Below are 6220 nucleotides of genomic sequence, written 5' to 3' on the forward strand. Positions count from 1 at the left end.
AAAGTGAAGTTACAAACCATCGTTACAATGATACTGGCTTTCATAATTGCCCATGTATTTATCTTTATTGAGATCTCTCTTTCTTCATAGGACTTCAGTTACTATCTAGTGCCCTTTCATTTTACCCCCCAGGACTGCTATGAGCAGCTCTTGCATGGCAGGTCTAGTGGTAATTAATGCCTTCAGCTTTTGTTTACCTGGAGATGTCTTAATTTTGCTCTCGCTTCTTCTTCTTCTTCTTTTTTTTTTTTTTTTTTTTTTATTACCAGAGAGTATGTAAGCTTGCCAGAGAGAGACAAAGAGACAGGAGGTAGAGGGTGCTTCCCAACAGAGCATGGTCACACCACAATCCCTTCTCCATTTCTCCAATCTATTAGGATTTGGGGCATGCACACACATGCACCCAGTGTGTTAGTCAAACCACTGGGGCTGGGATTTGAACTGTTGTCAGGACTTGAACAACCATTGGCCATGTGGGATCCGGCTCCCTTAGCCACTGTGAGGGCTGGCCCTCTCTCTCATTTTTAAAGAACAGTTTTGCCAGAGATGGGATTCTTGGTTAACAGACTTTTCTTTTGTTCCCTGTATCTCTTTGCTCAGAAGCAGTAATGAGAGCGTAGCATCCAGTGTTTAGGCCAGGATCCTTTTTGCCCATTCTTGCTCTCTCAGACTGTACACAGGTTGCTCTAAGAACACATGCTCCCTGCGGTGAGGATGGAGTGGAGGTGGCTGATACTGTGTTGAGAGCTGAAATTAGCCACAATTTTATCTCCAAACCTTCCCCTGGAAGTTTAAGCTTTCAACAGATCTCAGAGTTCCAAAACGGTTTCATCAACAGCCACACAACTGTTGTCTAGGTTGGGAGACAGATTTCTGATGCTTCCTCCTCTGCCATTGTCCTAGAATTGTCTTCCTTGTCATTTTACAAATGTGTTTCCTATGCTGTGGAATGAACTAACAAATTGTAAGCACAGTCACCAACATTCATCATGTGTTTGCTGTATTCCAGGCATCGTTGTACACAATCTGCATGGGTTAATTTATTTAATACTTACAAGAAGGACGTGACTATTGTTTCCCTCATTTTACAGAGAAGACAAGGTGGAGAGATAGGTTTAGGGATTGCCCACTCTGAAGCTGGGATTCAAACCAGAGGGATTTGTCTCCAAATTCTGCACTTTGCCAAGATGAATGAATGAATGAATGAATGAATGAATGCTCTTGTGTATACCATGGCAATACAGAGGAAGGGCTCCCCATGGCAGACTAAAGGATTGAGGAGGTCAAGAAGGACATCTGGGAAGAGGTGATACCCAGCTGAATTTTGGATAAGAAACGGGGAAGCCAGCAAATGGCATAGTTGTTATACTGTTGGACTCTCACATGGCTGACCATGGTTGGAGTCCCGGACCCGGTGGCTTGAAAATCCTGTTGGGCACGTGTGTGTGTGTGTGCGTGTGTGTGTGTTTCCAAGATCCCTGAAGGAGAATGGAGGAAAAGGGATTACAGTGTGGTCATTCCCCCTAGAGAGTGAGTTCTCACTTTCCCTCTCACTGTCTCAGTCTCTCTCTCTGCAAGTGAACACACCCTATGGCAAACATTCTAAAATAAAAAGAAGAAAGAAGGAAAGAAAAGAAACGGGACAGGGCAAGGAGCACTTCGATAAGAGGCAAAGAGGAATGAAGACCCGGAGGCAGCAAAGAAGTGCCAGAATCTGCAAGGAGACCCAATGGCTGGGGACCTTGGAGTCCCAGAATGAGGCAGGAGGGTCAGAGAGCAGGGCACTAAGGCAAACACTGAGTGCTTCCCGGCTCAAAGGAAGAGAACCTGAGCAATGGAAAGGTCCTATGAAGAAGGAGGAATAGGTGGACCGCAGCTAGGAGGCTGGGCTGAGAAAGGCATTCGGGGCATGAGAAAAACCATGGAGGTGGAAGAGTGGGAGAGAAATATTCAGGGAAGCATTTGATTTGGGAGGAAAGGAAGAGTATTTGTCACGTCGTGATTGCTGGGGCACCAGTAAAGCCCAGGCACAGAATTCTACCTGCAGAAGAAGAGTTGGCATTACCTGAGGAGCCAGTTGTAAGGTCCAGCCAGCTGTGTGACCCTGGATGAGTCACTTCCAAATGGAGGGAATAATGAACTTCTTAGGAAGTTTGCTCAGAGGTCTAAAATAAGGACTTTGCCAGTTCTGAGGTGCTCTGCATGCACCGCAGCCCTCAAGCTGAAATATCAGAGCAGCTCCTAAAAAAACACGAGCCACGTGACCTGTTGCCACCCAGATCCACAGAACCAGAGCGAGGTGTAGAAACACATTACTGTTCTCCAGTTCTTCTTTTCTATCGTTTCTTCATGTGGTCCGATGTGCTGTTAACTTCAGACCTGGCAGCTCTGACAGGTGGAAAGAAGAAAATGCAGCAGAAAGAAAAAAGGAAGTTTGAAATCCCAGGGGCTTGTGGAGATATGTAGGACTTGGAGGGTGTCTGTCAGGGCTTGACAGCGATGATGAAAAACACAGGAGAGAGGCAGCCATAGGGACTAGTGGTGCCTTTTGACACTCAGTTGAGAGTTCTATGATAAAAAGATACTCAGCCAACTACTCAGCCGATTACCCTGCCCCACAGTGCAGCTGGTCCTGGGTAGGTAAGTCCATTAAAAATACACAGTAGCAGGGCCAGCAGGTGGCATTGTGGTGGTTAAGGGTGCTGGACTCCCACATGGCTGACCACGGCTCAGTCTTGGACCTGCTGGCTTGCTTGCTCTCTCTCTCTCTGTCTCCCTCTGAACAAATTGAAAATAAATATAATGATAAATAAAATAAAGGAAATAAATAATTAAAAAAACTTCACACACAGCAGGGTCAGCAGGTGGCATGGTGGTTAGAGTGCTAGACTCCTACATGACCAACCATGGTTCAAGTCCCAGACCTTGTGGCTTGCTTTCCCACCTTCCCTATTTCTCTCTCTTGGTCTCTCTCTGGTGAGTGCTCGTGCCCTATAGCAAACTAAAAATAAATAAATAAATTAATTAATTAAATTTAAAAAGCACACAGCAATTTATACAATTTACACTTTTGCATCTGCATTAATATATTTTATCTCCCAATATCCCTGTGAGGGCTTCTTTCTTTTCTTTTAAGAATTATTTATTTAATTTTATTGATTATTATTTCTTAACTTGCTATAGGGCACATGTACTCATCAGATAGAAAGTGAGAAAGCAAGCTGCCGAGTCCAGGACAAGCTGTCACTTGGCCCTGTGGGAATCCAGTGCCTTCACTACCACATCAGCCGCTGGCTCCAAGGCAAGGCTTTTATCCTCATTTCACAGGTAAGGAAACTGAGGCTGGGGAAGGAAGTGGCTTGCCTGACGTCTCGAGCTAGAAGAGATGGCCCAATGACTAGTCTGGGCCCCCGGGGTTGCAAGGCTTCTCTGCTACAACACAGTCTGCTCTTTGGGGAGATGACTCTGCAGAAGAGCAAGGAATGGAGCCCCAACCCCTGTCCTGGTTGTGCAGCCGGGGACAGATCCCTCCCCACTGTGGGCCTCCCCTGCATCAACTTGGGTGGTGCTTGCTGGGATCAAATGATGTAACAATCTTAAGAGTATCCAGCTCAGACTCCAGCATGACACAGCAGCCAGGATGGCCACAATGGTGACAATGACAATGTTTATGTACAAAGGTCAAGGCAACATAATAGGACAGACAACTTTGCCAAACAGTGGGCTTCCTGGGAGAGGAGACAGTGGACAAACACTTGAAGAATGCAAAGGCACTACCGCCTGCAAGTCCCTCCCCCTCATTTCCAAGTGACAAGAAGACTACAGCTTGGGCTGTATAAGAGGAGGTGGCCACAACTGACAGAAGAGGTGGGGAAGGGGGAGGTTGTGCACATAGGCATGGCATACCAAAGCCATTGAAAGGTTTTCAGCAGCTCATGTCAGGTTCGTTTTGCAGATTTGCAGTTTACAAAGGTCATGCACTGGTGGAGTGGGGGCAGTGTGGCAGCAGACAGGGCAGGGGAGAAGCCTTGAAGCTGGGAGATGAACCAGAGGCACAGAGATGGGGGAGGGGGGATGCTGAGGGGATTTCCCAGGAAGCTCCTGGAGGCCACCTCAAGGTGGGGAAGATCAAGGGAAATGATGAATGTGGAAGTGCCCAGGGACCAGCCAAAGTGAGAAGGCTTGTTTACCAGGTTTATGTTATTTATGTTACTTATGTGAGAGGCTCTGGAGGGGGCCTGGAGCCTGCATACAAGGGTCTTGGCAGTCAGGGGCCCTGAAACGGGAGTCAGCAGACCCATAGGCTAGACAAGTCAGAGAGCCACTCTCCTGTCCGCTCCCCTCCCAAGCTAGAGGGGTTCCCCAGCCTCAACTCCAATCCCTGATGGCAGACATCTTAGCAATAAGCCCACACAGAGCTTCCAGCCAGCCAGACTAATGTTTTACCTAAATTACCCTCTTTATTCCTCACAAGAGCATAAAACAGACTCAGCGGAAAAGTTCTCAACTTCCTGGGAACCCAGGGCCACTGGCTGCCACCCCCTTTGCAGGCATGGTCCAGCCAGCTGGGCTGCAGGTCCCCAAAGGAGCCTCTCAAAAGAGGTAAACAGGATAGACAGCTCTTTACACCTGGCTGGCCCCTGGGGCAGTCCCTGAGCAGTTCCAGGGCAGTTTCACATGGTACTTTACTGCTGTGGCAACTCAGAGAGGTTAGTTAAGTTGTCTTAAGTCCCCCAAGGCTGGCTAAATGGCAGGGCTAGGACCTGCAGTGCTTGGCTCTCTCCAGATGTTGATTTCAGCTCTCCCTCCTGTTGGCAGCTTGGGTGGGGATGTGGGCGAGGGGAGTGGGGGATGGGAGGGTGCTGACTCCAGAGGGCTCCAGGGGGCACAGCGTTGAAGCCCCCTTGAGGACACCTGATGGAAAAAGACTGTGGTAGCATTTCAAAGACTGATGAGGAGTCTGGCTGGAAGATTCTGGAAGGGCTGCCAGCTCTGGGAGCCGGGATTGAAACTAGTGGGACATGGGTGGAAAAGGGCAAGGGAACTCTCCTTGTTCCCTCACAGCTAAGACCAGGCTCCTGGCCTTCTCCCTATACCTCCCTGCCTGGCAGGGCCCTGGGTCCCAGCTCAGGCAAATCCCCAGGAACACACAACTTTGAGTACGGGCTGGGGACCTGCAGGACCACTTTATTCTCTAGGCAGTGGGTGGATGCTGCTGCCAAGGCCGAGGCAGGGGCCTCTACTACTCATCACCTCTCTACTTGTCTCCCTGCCCTCAGCAGACAGGCGTGCACCAGTGCGCACACACCCACGTGCACGTACTCCCAAGTAAATTTTGTTTTCAATTAAAGAAAATGTACTGAGGAAAGGAACAGAAAGAGTGGGTACAACAAGTCTGGGCCTCTGCAGGGAGAACATAGCCTGATCTCTGCGGGGAGGGTTGGAGGTTCTCCAAAGCAAGGGAGAAGCTCTGGGGAGGATGGGCACAAGCCCAAAGCCTCCCTGGTCCCCTCCGCAGCGTCTCCCAGGTGCCTGAGAGCTGCCCCTACCGCCCAGGTCAGCAGCTCATACTCAACTCCCTCTGACTGAAAATGCCTCCCAGGTAGTCTCTCCCCACATCCCTTAAAAAGGGGTTATAGATGCTCCCCTGTCCTTTTAGCATAAAGGGCAAGAGAGGCTGGGCTGAAGAGCAGAAAGAGACCAAAACCGCAACCTAGCCCCAGGGGCAGTTTCCCTTCTAGAGACCCAACCAAAGGCCATGTTTCCTCCAGAAAAGCCTTGTCTGTGGGCGCCCTCCCTCCTTCCGCCGCTCCCCTCCTCTTTCTGCTTGAGTCGGTCTCCCCGCTCTGCTCCATGGGCTCCTCTTCCAGCATCTTTCTCTGCTTCTGATTTTTAGCCTCTGGCTCACTAATGTCTCTGGCTCTCTTTTCTCTCTTTTAAAAATGGGGAGAGGAGGTGGCGGTCAACTCGAGAAGGGAAAGCCCTCACCCACCTAGTTCTTTGCCCAGAACTTTACTACGTCTTCCTGATGTGGCCAGCAGTGCGGCCATCTGCCGAGATTGTCCGGCCTGCAGGGGGGGAAGGAAGGGAGCCCAAGAGGCAGGAAGCTAGAGCTAGGCCGGGAAAGAGAGCGGGAGCCGCGCTCTTTGGAGACGCTCCCTAGGGTGGAACCCTAGCTCGGCAGGCTGGGGGCGGGGCGGCGCGCCGCGCACGGAAGGCC

At 50.0% G+C, this 6220-nt stretch overlaps 1 protein-coding gene across 2 annotated transcripts in view; it reads left to right on the top strand.

Moving 5' to 3' along the window:
• Positions 1 to 3242: 3242 nt before the first annotated feature.
• Positions 3243 to 6220, top strand: part of TSKU (tsukushi, small leucine rich proteoglycan) — a 16661-nt gene continuing 13683 nt past the window's right edge. The window contains exon 1 of one of the 2 annotated variants that reach the window (XR_003550454.1): positions 3243 to 3942. The gene's annotated coding sequence lies outside the window, so the exon portion shown is untranslated. The remainder of the gene's footprint in view (positions 3943 to 6220) is intronic. The other variant, XM_006141029.3, reaches the window with a different exon arrangement.

Source organism: Tupaia chinensis, unplaced genomic scaffold (genome assembly GCF_000334495.1).
Source record: "Tupaia chinensis unplaced genomic scaffold, TupChi_1.0 Scaffold000047_1, whole genome shotgun sequence".
Taxonomy (NCBI): domain Eukaryota; kingdom Metazoa; phylum Chordata; class Mammalia; order Scandentia; family Tupaiidae; genus Tupaia; species Tupaia belangeri.